The 21,219-nt window shown below is 45.0% G+C and overlaps 1 protein-coding gene across 3 annotated transcripts in view; it reads right to left on the bottom strand.

The window, feature by feature from the left end:
* The window catches only part of TTC7A (tetratricopeptide repeat domain 7A), a 1,536,967-nt gene that overhangs the window by 638,621 nt on the left and 877,127 nt on the right, over positions 1-21,219 (bottom strand). The window lies entirely within an intron of this gene.

The following is a 21,219-nucleotide window of genomic DNA, read 5'->3' on the forward strand; positions in this document are numbered from 1 at the left end:
AGCATGGTCATCAGTACCATCAGCCATAAATATGGACATGAACAGTGCAATGAAAATACAAACTATTAGGGGCACATGGTCAGGAATAAAGGTTTCATATGTTTTAATGATCATGCACTTCCCTGAGAAACAGTAACATTGAATTTCTATGCATTAATTGTTCAACTATCAAGTGATGCACGGTCAGTGGACAGTGAAAATACTTTCTAAACCACAAATCTACAGTTGGCTTGGGATAATATGGGCTTTTGAAAACTACAAACACTATAAATGTCAGCAACCAGAAAAGTCTAAAAGATGTCATGGTATATAATGTTTGTGGACTGGCATTCTGTGCAAAAGGTTTTTCCCCCACTTTTAGTCACTGCCTTTATATTTCAACAATTAGTTTCTTTTGGAAATCCTTGAGAAATCAACACAAATGACCTCTTGCTGAAGTAAGAGTTTTATCAACTTTCAGCACTCTTATGTTTTCTGGGATGTCCCATTGGTTGCATCCTAAGTAGACAAAGTTCAAACACTGAAAAACCCAAAAGTGTCTTGCTCCTTGCTAGTTGGTGCATGAACAATAATCCCTAATGAAGTAATTCAAGCAAACTATAATCAAAGCCAAATGGTCATTGAATGTACAAATAAAATGGAGAAAAGCAAAAATGTAATAAACTAAGGAGTAGGTGCTAGTGACAAACGTGCTCTGTGCTCTTTGAAGTGTGATACACCCATGCAATAAAGGTGATCTAAGTGCTTATTAAACCAGTAAAGAACAGCACGGCCCATGAATTACAATATACAATGGAATGGGGCAGCATTCAAGTTGACAATGTTTCAATCTCATTGTAAATCTAGGATCATCATCGATCAAATATGGAGCCCAAGAGAATTTTCCTCAAGTCAGAGTACGCATGAAACTGCTAAAAAAGCGCACAAGCGAGAAGGTGACCATGGAGAATAGTGTGTGTAATGCACTGTTAGTCTTGAACCAGCAGCTCAGGGTCAAGACATAAGCTAGGGATAATGTCCCAATGAGTTAATCAGAGGACTTGCTGGGCTGATCCTCCATTGCCATAATGCTGCCTATGAAGTATAACCTCATTACAGTCGTCGGAGCATAACGGGGCAAATAACTCAAACACCGGATTCAGGTTTCAGGATTCACCTCGTTCCTTCACAAATTTATATGGGTAGCTCTTAATGAGGGTCTTTGTTTCAAAGTGCCTGTGATAAGGATGGTGTTAGTGATCTCGAGTTTTGGAATCCATTGGTAACTTTGAGTTGCTATTTCTGCTTTTGAGATGTGGAAGCCATCTCTAATTTTGTGGCTGAGCCAATACCATTTGTCATGCTTGTTCATTTTGGATCATTGAGAGTTCACTAGCGAGCCCACTTTATCACGTGTCATGGTTACAGAACTAGGCATACATTCTAGAGAGTTCACTGGAGATTCCCATCTAACGAATCAGGTTTGGGAGAACCTGAAAATTGACCAGGTTATTGAAGTCCGGTGACAAGTGCTCATCGGTTGAGAGGGACATGACAACTAAGGTCCTTCCTAAGCTATCATAACCAAAGGGGGGATCACCAAGTGATCTCTTCCTGATAATGGGACAAGTAAGACTACCGTTATTAACTTGTTTGCGAAAAAGCACCCAAAACATTGTCTGCTGAGTGAGTGACCAAATGGAATAGGTGTCTCTGATGTAATGCTTGCAGGTTGATGGTCATTGAGCAATTTAATGACTTGTTAGGGATTTCAAACTGTATGTGAAAGTGATATGCAGTCTACATTGTTTGCCCTGATAATGCCTGTGAAGAAATCTCCATCAGTGCCACACACATGGCTGACAACTCTAGGTAAGCGGGTACTCAGACAATATTGGTAGAAGAGAGACTGAAATAGTTCAGTTTATCAGTACAGAGCGGATTAATAAATCCAACACCAACAAGTCTGGTGATGGGAATGTTCATCTGGGGTTTCAAGCTCAGATGACTAGCATAGTTTATAAACTAATAACACCTACTCCTTGGCTTCATCATCCTGATATCCTGTTACTGCTTCGGATCCCCTCGGGATAAGCCTACAACCATGACTCATGCCAGCAAGTAGCTATGGCAAAGAGAGAGAGAGAGGAGGGGGGGCTGATAGCTATTCGCGAGGAAGAATTCAGCTAGAAACCATATCGATCAGTCTTTCTTTTCTCATGGTTTGGCACATTACAAACTGGTAGACATGAGTCAATTCAGACCAACTTTTAGACTTTATATATGTCAAAATTACCAAATGTTTGGTCATTCCCATGACCACGTCATACAGGACACTATTCATTGATACTAAACTTGATGGTCAAAAGTGTATGATACTCAATGGCACCAGTTTCCATCCCATTCTGTCAAGTGTTTTTTAATCTAGCAGTTCCTGGTACTATACATGATACACCAGGAATGTTTTACTCTTTCTTTAAGGGAAGATTGTTTTCAAGTTAGGAAGCGGAGCTTACACTAAACTGCTTTTTCGTACTGTTGTGAAATGACCTTATGATGCTTCTGCTCCTAACACTGGGTGCAGAAATTGATCACTCTCAACTACTCGTTATATCTGAGTCTCATAGAGATTGGACTAATGTCCCCATTGTAGTTACATTTAAAAGGTCCAAACCAAGTTGGTTAATAAACCAAAACTTAATATGTAAATTGCTACAAAATAAAAAACATCAGGTGAAGGGAGCAAAATTGGATTGGATTTGAACATAGCAAAAACAGCACATTACAAAATGTTATTCTCTAATTTGTGACAGACTGGTTCTTTTGCAGCTGACCGTAGAGTGACCAAATATGATATATATGTTACCACCTGGATCATGAATCGAAAATGTTTCATGTTTATTGGCCTATACCAGATCCCAGTATGAGAAATATAAGGGGCCTGTGCAGGCCTATGTAAAGGAGCAAGGTTTTTACCATTGTTAGTAAAGCTCCGGATTCACTCTATTATTCCCCAAGTTTGACATGTTTTTCTCTCTGAATAAAACGTACATTTAATATGTGAAACCTGAATTGCGAGGCTCAAGATTGATACTGGCCATTGAGTCATGTCACCGAGGGAGCAATGTGTTTACAAACCAGCGGTTACAGCGGGAGGTCTGTAATCCTGGGGGAGAGGAAAGATGTATGAAATGGTTGAATGATCCCACTAATGTTTCTTTGCAGTCCAAGAAGTACACAGGCAGTGCTGTTGCGTCAGATGAGGTCAATGATTAGAGCTGTGGCTGCTTTGTTGAAAGCAGTTTTTACTGTTTGTTGGTTTTAGTAAATGCAATACACTCAAATTACAAGAGTAGCTAGGTCAGTAATACCCTGCATTTTGAAATTTGGGTAATGTCTCTGGTTCAGAATTTAGGCTGGCAATAGTTTGGACAAAATAAAAAGCAGTTGGGTGACATTCCAGTTTAAAATTCCAGATTAACCTGGTTGTTCTGACACTGAAGTGTCACTTGTCCAGAATTTTATTGCAATAAATTTCTGAAAAGGCGAGGAAGTTCTGCAATCACCAAATGCCTAGTAAGTGTGTGACGTGTGCTTTTTTACTTGTATCTAATGGAGAAGGGGTTCTTCAATCTTAATCTACAAGTATAATCATCATACAAACCCTGCCTCTTAAGCTCCCAGGTATGGCAAGAGTAGCATGATCCAAGATGGTGGTGCTACCGAGGCTACTATATTATTTTGTCAATCTTCCAGTGGTGATCCCGAAGATCTGGTTCAAAATCATCGACACACTGCTGAGAGATTTGGTGTGGGACGGTGGACATAACAGGGTATTCCTGAAGACTCTGAGACAACCCTTAACAGGTGGAGGGCTGGGAGCACCCGACTTCGAGGCGTATTACTTAGCAGCAGAGCTTCAATGGTTGGCCAAATGGCTAGATGGAAGAGGTCTGAAGACACTGGCGCTTCCGATTCAAACATCCCGAGGGATACTCTCACCAATCTGAAATAGATTCACTCAAAACCCATACCAACCTCACTTCCCGGAACCTACAAAACATTATCCTAGAAATTAGAAGCATCCTACAACTCGCAGAAAACTCTCTCTCTAAACTCAATCATCTACAAAACTCTGTAGCCGCAGCTAACAGCGCTATAAATACTATCCCACTGCCTCTGACTAAGCGACACCTACGCACACGCAAACTTCCCAACTACTTAACAGACTGGGAAATCCAATATTTACTACTTCTCTACGAAACTCCTACTTGCCCCATCATGAATAAGGAAGAATTCTCTATTCTCTCAATCCCCATCAACCCAAAAAGAACTTCCCAACCGAATCACAGAACGATAAACCAGAATAACCTACTAACAATATCCCCCACCCTAGAAAATCACGAGCCGTCTAGAGAATACCTCAAACCAGATCTCCTGCCTTCTACTAAACTGCCGCTCAGCCCAAAAACACGCTTCTAACATTGCCGACCTCATCCTAAACCTAAAAATGGACATAACCATCCTCACAGAAACTTGGCTCACAGAATCATCCTCGCCATGCCTAGACCTTCTAGTTCCCCCAAATTATAACATCATAAGACTAGACAGACCCCACAAAAAGGGCGGCGGCATCCCCTGCATACACCGATCCGACATCACCATCTCGAAGTTTCACTCCGATCCCCTGGATTCTTGTGAATATCTAGGGATCACCCTAGAATCCTCGGACACCCACTCCTACAAACTACACATACTCTACCATCCCCCAGGTAAGAATGCAGTATTCACAGACCAACTGAAGGAAATCATCACTACGAACTCGTCCCCTCATTCCATTAACATATTCCTTGGCGACTTCAATCCACACTGGGAAAACCCCCTAGACAAGCAGGTTAATGCCCTCAAAACCTTCCTAGCAGACCATTCACTGACACAAGCCATCTCAAAGCCCACTCACTCCAAAGGTGCTACACTTGACTGGATCATCTCCAAAGAAATAATGATTGAATCTATCTCGATCACCCCTTGTGATTGGTCGGACCATCACACCATTATCTTCCAAATTCCTTCAGCTAGAAAGAAAACTTAGTCGCAGCAAGTCAAGCCTAAACACTGGATAAGAGACAAGAAAAACCTCAACTGGAACAACCTAGCTTCCCACTGTGAGAAAGTTCTCACTCCTCCCAATAACATGTCAGACGTCAATGACCTCACTGCTCACTACAACTCTACGATGACCAAAATCTTCGACCAAGTTACCCCACCAAAACACAAAAGAATTCCGGACAATGACAAAATCCCATGGTTCAATGGGGCCCTGAATGAAGAAAGATGCAGACTAAGATTAACTGAACGCAAATGGAGACAACATCCCTCCCCCCTCCAACTCAAACTACTTAGGAAATCTAGAAAATCCTATAATAAAAGCATTCTACAATCAAAAAAAGACTTCTTCAGATCATAACTGCCAAAAACAGACCGAAGAAACTCTTTGAAATTCTAAAACAACAATCTAACAAATTGGCTAAAACCACACTCTTAACTAAGAAATCACAGATTAGTAGTGAAGAATTTTCCTCATTCTTCACAGCAAAGACCAACTCCCTCCTACTCGAGCTAAGGGTGACAGCTAGCAACTCAGCCACCGAAAGAACACACAAGATGAAAATCCTAAACAACTGGATCTAGCTCTGCCCAAAAATAACTCCCACTGGTCTACCTTCAAACTTTACGATCTCAGTGACATCACCAGAACCTTAGCAACTACCAAACCCAACAACCACCTCAATGACCCTGTCCCCTCTAACTGCCTACCCCACATCCACCATATCATCTCCCCTCTCTGGATCAAAATCATCAAAGCCTCGCTAGCGCAAGGTCACATCCCAGACTGCCTAAAAACTGGTCAAGTCTCCCCTATCCTAAAAAAGCTGACATCAAACACCTCCGACCCCAATAACTTCCGACCTATAACCAACATTTCCATGCTAGCCAAGGTCCTGGAAAAATGAATTCAGCAACAACTGAACCAACACATCACGGATTTCAAACTACTGAACGACTGCCAATCTGGCTTCAGACCCGGCCATAGCACAGAAACAGCCATTCTGCATATAGTAGACAAAGCCCTCTTCGCTCTTGAGTGTAATGAAACCTGCCTACTAGTCTGCTCGACTTCTCATAAGCCTTCGATACAGTCAATCACGACAAAATGCTAAGAAGACCGGAAAGCAGGATGGGTTTATCTGGCACAGACCTTCAATGGTTCAAATCCTTTCTGGAAAACATAACACAATTGTTCATGGTAAACAAAAATCTTTCTTCCTCCTCACCCAACCAACTTGGAGTACCACAAGGCTCAACCCTATCCCCCACGCTATTCAACCTATATGTCAAACCACTAACCTAACTATTACAGCAAGCAAATATCTCCTATCACATGTACGCGGATGACACTCAACTTTACATCAAGATCTCTTCCATTGAAGAGATAAAGATGATGAAGCTCGAAAAGACCGTCCACTTGCTAACGACCAACTTACTCAATCTAAACTCACAAAAAACAGAATTTCTCTTAAACCCCCCCCCCCCCCCCCTAAAAGCTCGCTGGAAATAAAGGAATGGACCAAGATGATCACAGCCCTGAATTGCACGCCAACTCTGGTGGACTCCACAAAATCGCTTGGAATTACATTGGATAAGAACCTTAACATGCAAATGCACATCAACATGTCGGCCAAAAATGCCCACTTTCACATCAGCTATCTCAGAAAAATTATACCATTCATCGAGATCCATGACCTCAAAACTGCAGTTCAGGCTTTAGTTATTTCAAGATTGAAGTACATATATACTACTCTCTCGGGGCTTCCCAAAATCTCAACAGCCCCTTTAAAAGCCTGTCTCAATGCAGCAGCAAGACTCTTAACAGGATCTAGGAAATTTGACCACATATCTCCACACCTGAAGGCATTCAACTGGCTACCCCATGAAGCCAGAATCCAACTAAAGCTGGCGTGCATCACTCATAAAGCTCTACACCACAGCAGCCCTCTGTACCTATCCCATAAACTTACCTTATTGGGAGGAAACAGACACTCTAGGATCGCCGACAGTCTACTCCGGAAACCCTCTCATTTCAGCAAGAAAAAAACTTCTGACAGAGCATTCACCGGAGCGGCACCAAGAATATGGAACTCGCTACCTCCAAACATCAGAAAAATCTCATCTACACCACTATTCAAAAGGGAAGCAAAATCAATCCTGATGAGCAAATTCCTCCCTTAATTCCACAAGGCACTGAACCAGTCTACGACTTCGAACTTGTTTCCTCACTCCCCTTAATGACACCTTCACCTCTATGACTGACGCTAACTCGAACTTGTTCCTACTGTTACATGCTCATTGCTCTACCTACCTAACCTTGTTATAATTATCTTGATACTGTATCTGTTCTGTTGTTTTGCAAAATGCTCTATACTCACTCTACTTTCCTTGTAAAGCGCTCTGATACCCTACCCTGGTTCTTGTTCGCGCTATAGACAACTCTAAAGATAAAATAAATAAAATACTATTTACCAGGATGCTAAGTCCCAGGCAGAAGATTAGACATATGCGAATGCTACTCAAGGTAGCAGTGACATGTTGGGACAGATGCACGAAGCGGGCACCGGGAATACCACTTTATGATCTAGACCTACCACTAACTGGTATACTGCAGATGGGGATAGGTCCTCCGCTCACTCAGGGCCAGCTACTGGGATGGGAAGAGGCCGGGGTGATATCAGTCAGAGACTGTTATCAAGATGGAGAATTGCTTCCATTAGCAGAATTCCTAGAGTACCATGAGCTACCACCAGGGCAGTTCCTAAGCTATCACAAGGTAAGGGGAACACTAGATGCACTATGGGGCGGAAACACACGAGAGCCTTCCACACACGCAGCCCTCCAAGCAATGGTGATGCTAGGATCCGCCGGACATTTGGTTAAATGGTTGTACATGGCGATGATGGAGATGTCGCAGATGCCCCTGTCTTGACTACGGGAGAAATGGGAGGGCACAGTGGGTAGGCCATTGTTGGAGAGGAAATGGAAGAGGGCCATGGAGAGCCCAAAAATGGTATCGAGAAATGCAAACTTCAAGCTTTTACGGTTTAAAATACTTCATAGGACTTGCCTCACACCTCAAACTAAATGTCATGTACAGAAAGGATGCTCAAAAATGTGCCAGATGTTTAACAATAGATGCCAATTTTGATCATATGATGTGGGTTTGTCCAGAACTCCAGAAGTACTGGACAACAATTGTGGAGACTATTAACGGGGTTCTGGCTCACACAATGACATACTGTCCGGAGGACTGTCTGCTGGGTCTCTTCCCGAGGCCTAAATCCAAACGGTTAGGACATAGATTTATGGACCTGGCCATTCTCTTGGCTAAGCGGAGGATAGCCCTTAGATGGAGGGCCTTGGTGAGCCCAAAAATCTCTGACTGGGAAAGCGATGTATCCAGTTGGGCCAGAGCAGAAGAAAGAGCTCTGATATGCGAAGACAAAGTCACTAAAAGGCGCAAGCCTCTGGCTGAGACATGGGCGGAAATGTTAAGGGCATGGGAAGACAGTAAATCAGACGAGACGGAGCTGCATGTGGAAGACCTAGATCCCGAGATTGTGAGAGACGCAAATACTGGACAAGTGCAGAACTAGCAGCTGTCTTACATAAGTAGGACTGGGTTGTCGGGTGAGTGGACAGTGGAAGGGACCCACCATGGAGGCGGTTGCCTCGGTTCCCCCTTGCCCCCCCAGCTCCCTGGCCCCCTCATGAGCTAAACTTATAAACAAAATATGTTGATGCAGTTTGACGGCGTATGGACCCCTGGTAGACTTAGTTGTGTTTTCCTTTTGTTTTTTTTCCTTTTGCTTTATATTGTTCCTTACTGAATAAATAGAAGCTTATGGGGCATAGCTGCACAAGAGCGTAAGATGTGGGCAACTGACACAACTACTCCCTACACGAAACCTTTACATAGTAGGAACACGACATGAAATACTAAAGAAAAGACGCGCTGTAGGGGGGCATGGAAATGTTACAAGATGTAGACTGGAAATTGAAATTTGATTACTCTGTGCCCCCTGTTGACTTATTACTGTAACCTCTGTTGGAAGACTTTCATGTATGGATTGTATACCAACTGTTACCAAGAAAACATACAGATTGTACCGAAAATGATTGAAAATGCCAATAAAAATTATATTTAAAAAAAAATCATAGAAACCCTGCCACTGGTCGTATGATCCTTTCTTAGTCAACGTGAAGAGGAACTTAGGCGCTAGCATTCAAATACCTTTCCATAAACAATAAAACCATTAGGCTCCACAGGAAACAACAAGGAGAATTTAAATAAATTCAAAAAGGATTTATTAACAAAAATGTTATTAAAGCAGTGACGTTAATCCATTAAGAATTCTCAGTCAGTCAGTCAGTGATAACTTTATTTCGGTCAAATGACCATAAAAGTGCACTTACGTACATCAACAATTACAATAACACAATAAGACAATAAATAGGCATATAAAGTTAAAAGTTTTAAAAAAGATTAAACTTCAGGTTATCAATGTGAAAGTAATTAGGTTAAAAAAGTTTGTCTCCTGCGCCACATACTGTGTAAATAGCGAGATACAGCAAAGACAATGTTAGGATGAGTATCATAGATTAGCGACCTACAAGCCTGCTTAAAATGACGAAATCCCAGGTTCCTGCAAATGGGGGTCAGCCAACATTTCCTAATTACATGGTAAGCAGGACAAAAAAGTAGCACAGGTGCAACAGACTCTGTTTTATTCTAATTTAAGCATCATTATTTACAAATTTAAATAGCCCAAGAGTCCATATTTCAAAATAAGGAAAAATGGAACGTTAGCGAGGATTACATAAAGAAAGAGTTCCCTAAAAGAAATCCCTAATCTAAATTAGCTGATATGGTTTGGGAAAAAGGGCATTTAGTTTAGGTAAATATATGGTACAGGGTCAGCGTCAGAAAACCAAATGAAAATACCTGAACGAGAGACTAAGAATGCTTAGGCATAAAGCTTTTGGACTCAAGCTGTGAAGAGCTGTGGCAGGGTCTTCTTAAATCGAAGTCAGTAAACGTCACTTCTTATCGCGCAAGAGTGTGAATGAGGAAGTAAGTGTGTGTGTGCTAGTCTAAGGAACATCGTACTATTTTGACAAAACACAAATTGCAACATTTCAGTTTGTTCCTACTCTCAGGAAGCAATCAGTTCTCTCCAGACTCTGGGAGAAGGTATACTCCCTACTTTCTCATGTCTAAACATTGATACATGCATGACTATGTCCTTGAATTGTTACACCAGACAAACTGTCAGCTACTGTCCACTCTTCCCACGAGTCGCTCTCCCATATTGCCGTCTTCTTCTCCTTAAATGAGAACCTCATTATCAGTCATCTAATACATAACAAATACCTATTCACTAGCTAACAAAAGGCATCTGAAAAAAACATACCATCTGCAATGGAAAAAACACAACGCACAAAACAAACAAATGTAAAATGTGCAGGCCTTTCTCATGTAAAATCGACATTTCAAAATGGCAATAGAAAAGTTAGCTAACGTTAACTATTTAACAAGTGAACTCGGCTGCCACTCAATGACTAAATGCAGTCACTTACTACGCATTCTATGATTAATATGCACACATTAGTTTAGTAATGTAAATCACATTTTCCTTATATATGTGTTAATTATGCAAATGAAAAGTTTTCACTCTCCCGTATTTATAAATGTTTTTTTTTTTTTTTAATCTTGTTATTTATTTATTAACAAGGAAATCAACACTCGGCAAAACACATATGACAGACAATAAATGATATTTGTATATGGCAATTCATTTAGGATACAGTGCAGTTGAAGGAAACAACCCGTGGACAGGAAAGAAAAATCAGGGAGACAAGGATTCGTCATCATGGGGTGCTGTAGGAGCAACACAGATATCTACCCTATATGTGTTCCACTTAGCCCACACTCGGGACCATTTCTGGGGGCACCCTCTCGCCACATAAACAGTTTTCTCTCTAAACATGCACCAGTCAAGATTTTGTTTCCACGATGCCACAGTAGGTGGTGATAGCCCACCCCACAATTGAGCAATGTCCCTTTTGGCAACGGTGGCAACCCAGGGTGACCCACAACCTCTCCGCCCCTATCAAATCGGTGGGCTCCCATACATTGAGGAGGTATCTCTTAGCCTCGGGGTGAACGGATTTATGTAGGACCTCACTCATAACCATATGTATCCCCCTCCAGTATATCTGAATTTGCTCACATTCCCAAATGATGTGCCTCAAGGTGGCAACCTGCCCACACCCCCTCCTACAATCCGAGTTGTCCCCACACCCCATACGGACCAGTTGCGGTCCAGTGATATAAACCATGTGTAGGATTTTCAGCTGCACCAGTCGGAGACGCGCAGAGATCGCCACCTCCCTGGGGGAGGCAACCGCTTCCCTCCACTCCTCGTCGTTGAGCAAGACGCCATCTCCCTCCCATAGCCCACGCAATTTAACAAAGGGATCTGGTGCATTGTTAACAAGCTTTTTGTAGGTCAACGAGATAGCTTTCTGCGGAAGCAGCCCATCCAATAACCTATCATCTAAGGGGGAGGAGTCAGGGAGGGAAGAATCCTTATCAATGGCAGTGGTCAGTGCATGTCTTATCTGCTGGTAACGAAAGAACTCTGAGTCTGCAAGCTCATGCTGTTGTTGCAACTGGCTAAAACTAAGCATGCTACCCCTCACCCAAAGGTCGCCCACCCGAGAGATACCAATAAGGTCCCACTTGTCGAAGCCCTTGCAGGAGTGCAGACCACCCAGTTGATCCGAATCCCACAAGGGGGTCGCAAGCGTCAGTTTACGGTCCCACCCTAAACTCTTGTTGACTGCGTGCCATACTTGGACCGAGTGGTAGGTGGGCCTAGTCAAGTGGAGTTTCTTGGGATTGGCACAAAGGGCTCTGTTGTACGTCCCGCCCGGTAGCAGCCACCTGTCCATGGCATAGCCCGGGTCTCCCTGGTTGATGGCGGCTAGATGGGCCGCCCAGTAATATTTTTTAATATCAGGGAGGCTGATGCCGCCATCATACCATTTGAGGGTGAGTTTGTGGAGCGCTATTCTTGGCCTCCAATCCCATAACAACTGCCTTTGTAGGTCTTTAATCTCTTTAAAATATCTTGCAGGGACCGGGACGGGATAGTTCCGCGGGGCAAGGACATAATTTTAAATAGCTTTATAAACACAAAAATACCTCTGACACCATTAATCACACTTTTTCTTTTCTCAGCAATCCTATTTATTGACTGCGAGTTTAGATTTGATTAATACGTTCTGCAATTACTTGAAACAAAGAGAACACTTCTTCATTTTGACAAACACATGTCCTTTACATGGAACGTGTGACATTTTTTACATTATTCACAATTTTGACACATAACCTTATGACATATAGTACATACAAAAATCAAATGCTTTGAATCAAATGGGAAAATTCTTACAATACAGTACATAGATATCCGGTTGGTTGAATTGTCAGGACCCTAACTTATTTGGTCCTCAACGTGAAGTCTCACCCACACAGGGGAGTGGTCGGAAATACCGTGTGCAAGGAGCCGGACCTCATGCAAGTGGGATAGTTGAGAGGCCGGTAGAAGCAAATAACCAATGCGGGAGGAGCTATGGTGAGCGCCCAAGAAAAAGGTGTATTGCAAGTTCCCGGGGTGAAATGCCCTCCAAGCATCTGAGAGGCTGAATGCCTCAATGAAGTCGGAGAGCCACCTACAAGAGGGCTCCGTCACTAAAGGGGGCTGATGGTCTAATGCACCAGAAGACACAGCATTAAAGTCGCCCCCCACCAGCAGAAGGCACTCCGGGAGGGAGAGGAGCAAAGCGCCCAGATCCATAAATGTTTGAGTTTGCAGTCCAGGCGGAACATACACCGACACCAGGGTGAGCGCCCTGCCCTCCCACTGCCCAGCTATCGCGATATGCCTCCCACGGTCATCTGCATGTATAGACTGCACCGAAAAGGGAAAGGCGTTTTTAGCCATGATGCCCACTCCTCGAGACCCATTGGTGAAGCCCAAGTGTGCAAGGAGCCTATTTCCCCATCTATTTAGGGCTTTACACGTATTACCAACTAGGTGAGATTCCTGAAGGAGGACCATATCTGGGGAATGCCGTTTGATATATTGTAGTACAATGGTGCGTTTTACCTTGTCTCCCAGTCCATTAACGTTGCAACTGATTAGTGTGAAGCTCCTATCCCAGTGTGTTCCCATGATGAGGTGCAAAAAATGGATCCATATGCCAAAGCCATATCAATAGGTTATGCCGAAGAACAACCTTAAACACCCCAAAACTCACCCCCAACCCTTGGTCCAACACCACCCTCCCAACCCCCTCCACCCCAGGCATAAGTCCCGAATTAGGAGATAATAATACACCCGTAAGCAATGGAAAGCAATGAAGCCGACATTACAACAAAAAACAATCCCACCCCTCCAACCCCCCTTCCAACTCCCCCCTCCCTGCCTCCCTGCACCTTGGGCCAGAACCAGCCCATTACACTAACTGCTCAGAGTGCCTGTCACCCCAAATTACAAAAACAAATTAAAGGTGGGGATGAAAGGCCCACCCTCCGCAGCCAACCCCCTCCCCCAAAAAGAAGGGAGACAAATGAACATGTTTTACTGGCCCCGAAGTAGGAGGCCACTAGAGTCCGACAGTACCGGGTAGTGAGCCATCAGTGGCCGCTGGTACAGTTCAACAGTGCGGCACCCCCCACTGGGTCCGGCATATGAATGATAAAGTCTACATTAGCCCCGAAATCTGTTCAGGTAACCTCCAGTCCAACACAAAAAGAAGTGGCAACTTTCCTACCAGTACAACGTGAGTTGTGCTCCCTGGCATCTCTCCATCCCTCGAGCCAGTCCGCCACCGCCTTAGGGTGATCGAAGAACCAAGATTTTCCGTTTGCCTCTATTCACAGTTTAGCTGGGAAAAGCATAGCATATTTTACCACTTTGTCTCGCAAGGTCTTTTTGACAGCCATGAACGAACTCCGCTGCCTCTGCACCGCCAGCGTGAAGTCCGGGAAGAAAGTCACAGTTGAGTTTTCGTACCTGAGAGGTGGCGAGTTCCTGGCGTTCTGCAGTATTACGTCTCGATCTCTAAAGTTCAGTAGTCTCGCCAACATAGGACGCGGCGGGGCTCCCGGCTTCGGGCGTCCCCTGGGACTCGGTGCACCCTTTCTACTACGAAGAACTTTGAGAGGCTCCTCGGTTTGAGATGATTGAGTATTAGGTCTTCAACAAAGAGGTCCGGCACATCGCCTTCTGATTTTTCAGGAACACCAATAAAGAGTACGTTATTCCTCCTGGAGCGTCCCTTATAATCATCCAGCTTTTCTTCAGTGAACTTCTTGAAGGCGTGGAGAGCTTGAACTTCGGTCTGGAGCTGCGTGACGTCATCCACGAGACTCTTGGTGGTGATCTCCAGTTGCTTGACCTTCTCATGGGTTTTGGCAAAATCCGCTCTAATCAGTGTCACTTCCACCGTGATGGCATCCGTGCGCAATCGCCTCCGTTACGTCCTTAAGCGACAGCTCAGAGGTCTCGCTCCCCAGTCCGCCGGCGTGGTCGGTCCGAGCTGTGTGCTCCAGCACCAGGCCCTTGGGGCAGGTGTATCTGTCAAGTTTACTTTGTTGCATTGCTTTTGGCCCCCTTCTAGTAGCCATTGCTGCCACTCAGGGGTCTCAGCGTCGTCATCCGCGACTCAAATGCAAGGGCCTCCACAGAGTCACTCTCTGGCTATCCTCGCCGGGGTTAGGCGAACCTCCAGTCTTTCAATTTACCCCACCCGGGTCCCCCACCACCGATGGTCAAGCATAGGTCCCTCAGGGTGCCAGACACACCTCAGCAGGCCGCCACGGCGGCAGACACCCCCAAGTCAATTGATACAGTCGCTGTTGCCCACCGGGTGCAAGGGGATACACTCGGTTAGTTGTAGGATGTGGGATACATTTGCTCCACAGCAGGAGTGAACCACTGTACAGCACCCCAGGTCAATAGCTCCCAGCAGCGAGACCGTCTCTCAAGGCACCACCAGGGAAGAGGCGTCTCCAGCGACTCGCAGACCGGGCTGCAAGCTGCAATGTCACTTAGCAGCACTTCTGCCCTCAGGCGTGCGCGCGTCGGCCACAAGAATCATGGTAGCCCGGTGCTTGCACTGCGGGGAGGCCTCGGATTGCCGCCGGCCCTTCCCGCCTGCTCGCGCTCAACGGAGCCCGGGAACAAAGCGGGAAGATCACGTGTGCTTCATGCAGCCCTTCCCCACTTCAGGAAGCGGATCTGTGTGACGGATGAAGGGGTTTTCAGGTTAGGGAGAGCGGAGCTCCTTCAGTATGCAGCCATTACACTGCCGCGCGTAACCACACCCCCATATCTATATATGTTGAGCTTTTTGTCTGTCTTCCCACACACACATACACACAAACATGCGCCCACACACTAACAATTTTGCACCAGAGTGTAGTAACGTCATATTTAGTCAGACCGAGATATGTTATAAGTATATTTTTACTGCTATCTTTTCCTGCCAGTCTCTCGCTTTTCGGCAATTTTGAGCTCTGTTCCAGAATATCTCAAGCTTAACTCAGATATTAGAAGATGAGCCACTAGATAAACTGTTTTTTGTACAATTCTCTGCATTAGTTGTTTGATTGTACAGCAAGCTGATATGGTTGGTCTAGTGCACTATAACAGTGTTAAAATAAAATAGGCATTTATTTGTAATTGTTTATCACAGTAAGAGAGCAGGGATGGAAACCGAGGTTCACAATACAAGAACCTTTAAGTTTATTTTGTGTTTGACAGAAAGCCAGTGACGAGACAAAGACTGTGAAGATATGAGCACCCTTACAAATACCTACGCCTTCATTCGCTTTGCATAAGAACTGGAGGTGGCAATATTTGTCCCAGAGATATTGATTTCAGCCGATATATTTACCCCGTAATTGGCTACTCTGAGTTTTCAGACCTGAGTTAACATCCTGTACCTGCAGTTACCTAGTTAAACTTTACGTGTATTTCTCGGTTCCAGAATGGTTTCTGCCAGGCACAAGTCGGTGGTACATGCGAGCAGACAGCGTCCACCCACTATTTTCACAGGGTAGATGCCGTCTACCCTGCTAAGCACTTGGGCCTCACAGAAAAATGCTGACCTTGCCCTGGTGTCATTTTCAGATTCCGGGGCAAGTTCAGCAGCGCCTGCACGTTGCCTGCTTTTCCAGGGGCGGCTGGTGACATTTGAAAGCGGCGGGGCGTAAAATGATTGCAAAGGAAGGAAACGAACGTGTGAGCAGTCGCGGGGGGGGTCACGCGCAGGGGGGGTGGGGGGGTCGCACAGGAGAATAAGCAAACGAACGTGTGAGCAGTCGCGAGGGGGGGGTCACGCGCGGGGGTAGCACGGGAGAATTCTATGAAAATTAAAAGGAAAACTTGCCTGACCGCCTCTGATCCCGGTCCGCGTTGGCGCCTCTGCCCTCTTCAAACTGGATGGAACAGCACGTCACGTCAGCACTGCAGTGGCAACCCCTCAGCCAATCCTGGTGCTGCTGCAGCACCAGGATTGGCTGAGGGCACAGCCTACTCCTCGCCCGCCGCCTGCCCATTAGACATTTACATGCAGTAAACAATGGCCCACAGAAAGGAACTGCCAGGCATGGCAATGAAGTCGCCCTATTAAAATCCACTTACGCAGACAGTGACATGAAGTGAGACACGAGGTGGCACCAGAGACCGGCTCTGAGCCCAGCAGGGACAGCGGCTAGAAGCTGTCCGATAGTTGGTGTACTGGCTTCCTGTTGGTGACAGTCACTGTGTCCCCCACAGCGCAGTGGTGCAGTCCAGATGCTTCCACATTTGCATGCTTGGTAATCAGGGCCATCGACAGGGTCTGCTGGTTAAGGCTAATCGCATGTGGCCCTTCATCCTTGGCAGCACGAGAAGCAGAAATAATGCACCCCGGAGCCTGTCCTGGCGACCGCCAGAACAAGACCTGCAGCCCGGCGGTGGAGAACAGCAGATGAGCGCAAGGGCCACTGATGACTGTTGATGGAAACATATTCCATGTTCCACCTCACCAGAAGCACAGGTGACAGAATTAGCTTCAAAGAGTTCCAAATATAAACATAAATACATAAAGCTGTATAACAAGTACCAAAACTATGGAAATGGGCAAGGATATCAGTGGTACCTTGTTAGTTCACCCTTACTTTGACCTTCATGCAAATTTGTTTTTTCAACTGTTAGATCACCCAAAAGGTTCATCAGAAACCTTGGTCAATAATGTGAGCTCGACCAGACCTTTGAAGAGGAATAAAGGAATAAAGACTGGGGTAAAAGAAGTCTGCCCCACTTCATACTTAGTTTGGCCCACTAACGAGAAAACTAGTCACCTCTTCAGCAGAAAACTAGCCATGAAACGACTTAGCGGCCTGAAGATGCGCACGAGGTCACATTGCAGCACTTTGCAAAACACCAAAAAATAAATAAATAAGTAAACTCCCCCTTCATTTCTCTTCCCGTCTACCGTTTTGTAAAGTTACCTCATGTTTTTGCTCTCTATTCAAACCCTCTGTAATAATGTTCACAATTCATCGCTGTCGAAACAGGTAGGAGTAAGTGTGCATATCTCGACAAATGAGAAGGCCCTCTCGGAGTGAGCTGCCACAACCAACGTGGAGAGCTAAAACTGGCCTGTGGTCCTCTCAGGCTGAGGCTTTGATGAATATCAGCATATGACAACACTCCTAAATTCACCAGGTAACTCCGGTGGACAGGCGCTCAATTCCTTTGTAAACAAATACTTCTAATGTAACGTGTAGTGAGGCACGCTTTAAGCCACGAGGCGCTGCATATAACGGGAGATTTCCTTCCACTCTGCTGCAGGGCTGAAGTGAGAGGGACCGAGACAGACATAAAAGGCAAACACGGTGGACCACGAGGAGGGTATTGTACTGTAATGGATCAATTGTTTGAGGTTTCATGAGCGTGGTGACAGAATAATAAAGAGACAGCTTCAGGGAGACGAAGAAAACAAAGACAGCTTGAGAGGGATGGAGGAACAACACAGACAACTGGCGAGAGAGGAATGCGGGCAGAGAAGAACAGAGTCAGAGGAAACAGAGAACAAGCCCAGGAGTGGTGCGTGCGAGCGCGCGCTACAAGGAATTAAAAAACAAGCGCGGTGCGCGCGCACTGCAGGAATGCGAGGTATGCAGATGACACCCGGCCGCGCTGCTGCTCGCTCCCGGGTACACAAGGCCAGGGGACAGAGAAGGCGGGACATGCACCCGCCTTGGACCAATTGCGTGCTTTCTTTCTTAGAAAGATGCACGCAAAGGCCAATTGCGGGTGATAAAAAAAAGCATGCGCACAAGCGTGTGTTTAGAGTTTAAAAGTCCTTACAAAATGCCTTGCAGAGCAGCGCATGTGCAATGGCTCAGGCGAGACCCAAAAAGGAAGCCTTGTGAAATAAAGTTTTTGCTGAGGAAACACCCAGTTTGGTCAAGCAGGGAAATTGGGATTGAGCCCAGATTTTCCAGTTGAATTTTTTTATAATTTTTTTTTGTTTACATTTGTTAATTGCATTTTTTTTTTTTAACTTTGCAGGCATTTAAACGGGTACCATTGATAATCAGGTGTATGTTAACATTGAGAAGAGGATTCCCGAAGTGGATATTAAAATGGAAGCATTACACAGGTAGCTTTTGCACATGTAACATTTTGGAGTGCCAGGTATAACAGGGTATTAACACTGACAAATGAAACAGAAGGGTAAAGCCCCATTTATTCAACAAAATAGGCGAACAGCATATACCTGTTGCAATATAATGCCGCCCTCCCTGACACATCCCACTCCCATAACTGCACCTTAATCATACACTGAGAATGTATGATGCCAACCATTGTTGTCTGAATAATCATGTGTTAACTTGGACATGTGTATGAGGCGCACAGTGTTTGGGGCTTTGTAGGTTTCCCAGGCTAAGACCGCCTTTTCATGATGGTCAAGTCACTCTGTACCAATGGTTTGCTCACGCACCTTATCTGCCCTTGAGGGGGGTCTTGTGTGCTCTCGGATTCACCTGCCAGGAGCTGCAGAAATCTCCAGATTTTCCACATTCACGCTATGCAGAACAGACGATCAGTGCCCAATCTGAGGCTGAGGTTTCCGGTGCTCAGCACCAGCACTTAATTATCAACACCGACACTTATGGCAGTCTGCCACATAGTGGCACTCCTTTAGAGAAGAGCTTAACAACAGTTGCAGTGGCGTAACGATAATTGAGGGGGCCCTCCTGCAAGGTATGTGGAGGGGCCCCCTCCGGACTCTATCAGGAGCTGCTCGGCAGAAGTGCAGTGCTGAGGGGGCCCCCTGGAGCTTGGGGCCCCACCCGCACTGCGGAGGATGCGGGAGCCTATGTTACGCCCCTGAACAATTGTTTATTAATGGCAATGACTGATTCCTGCTACCCAAGCCATTCTCATAGATTCGGGGGCCTGTAATAGTCCTACTTGTAGGAGTGTGATGGCTAGTAGTTGCATTGGTGCGGTCACTAGCGCACTGGCAGAGGCAAAAGGTGGTGCAAGCTACAATGGCCTCCTGAGGAGGGCACTGTCACTTATTATTTTACAATTTAAGCACTGCAGACACTAGATGGGTATCTCTTTCTAACATCTATGGTGTTTTATTCTTGGCATATGAGATTAGAACATGGTAAACTAAAATCTGCATTTTTTATTAACAGATTTGCATAGCACGAATCTTGCCCAAGGACATAAGAGCGCTTGACTCAATACACAGACTACATTACCTTTTTGAATTTTTGTGGCAGAGGGAGGTTTGCCGTGATTCACAGGATGCTGAGCCGAGGCCAGGATTCCAATCTGGTTCCCCATGGTGCATGCTCTGCAGCGACAGGTGTAGCAAATAGGACACATCGTCTCCCGCAAACGCTTGGCTCATTATCGTTTGCGGCTACCAAAGGACCTCGAGCTGAGCCAAAGCCGGGCATCTGGCCCCAACCTGGCTTCAGCTTTCAGCATCTCGTCCATTTCAGTTTCTAATATAAGAATAGGGAAATACTTGTTCGCTGTTAAGAAAAGCATGGGCTGAAGAAACCCTGCCCCCTCTATCTTCTAGGGATATTGCAAGTCACTGAAGTGTTTCCTGACCATTTAGATATCACTGAAGCCTGAAGAGACTTACAGGATAATTTTTATTCCATATATCACGATACTCACACCAAATAACTCTTCCAGTAATCATCTTTTAAATTCAGTCTCTTGCTCTGTTTAATGAAATACATTATCTCGTTTCAGGGTTCCGCAATAACTAAAATGTATTCCATGAAAAAATAAACATGCCAAATTGTAGTTTGTCAGAATAATAAATAAGTATCACAATGTGAGGTAACCTGCAAATAACATTTCTGTTTTCTTGTAAGGAACTTCAGCACTGTAATACATAAATGTACTTCTCTTAAGGGGGCACTTATGAGGGAAAGCAATATGACGTTCTAAGGGAAAATGTTTTACATGAGAGGTAAAAACTGTGATTGATATGCAGCAGATGTAATTCTGGTATGTGGCATGCTTTTGGATTGCATCTGGCACCAGGCAATCTGACGTCACAGCTAAACGGTAATAATTAATTACAGTGAAGTACTAATGTCGTTTTCTTGTTACGCGTTGCTAGTGATGTCAGAACGTAATAAGAACATTCGAGACAGGTGCCTGGGCAGGCATTGCAAGCTCCTTGCATTGTAAGCCTATACTTTCAGCTGGTGTTTGCCTTGGGCTGTGATATCTGCTTGTCGAGAAAAAAACCCTTTTGCACTTGCTGGGCCCCTATTGATTAAGCACACATATCGAAGATTCCACCACGACTCTAACAAGTTCCAAAGATAAAGCTACAGTTATCTCCCCAGTTGTCTCACAGTTCACCACTGTTCAGATAGCTAATAGACTCTCGAGATTTTCTATTGTTGGCGCTAGAGACAGTGATGGGAAAATGCGTATTTGTCGCTGTTTACGAATTCCTCTGCTTTCCTGGAAGTGGCGCGAGCTCAACCTGCAGATTATATCAGGTTATAAGAGGGAG

Source organism: Triturus cristatus, chromosome 6 (assembly GCF_964204655.1).
Source record: "Triturus cristatus chromosome 6, aTriCri1.1, whole genome shotgun sequence".
Taxonomy (NCBI): Eukaryota; Metazoa; Chordata; class Amphibia; order Caudata; family Salamandridae; genus Triturus; species Triturus cristatus.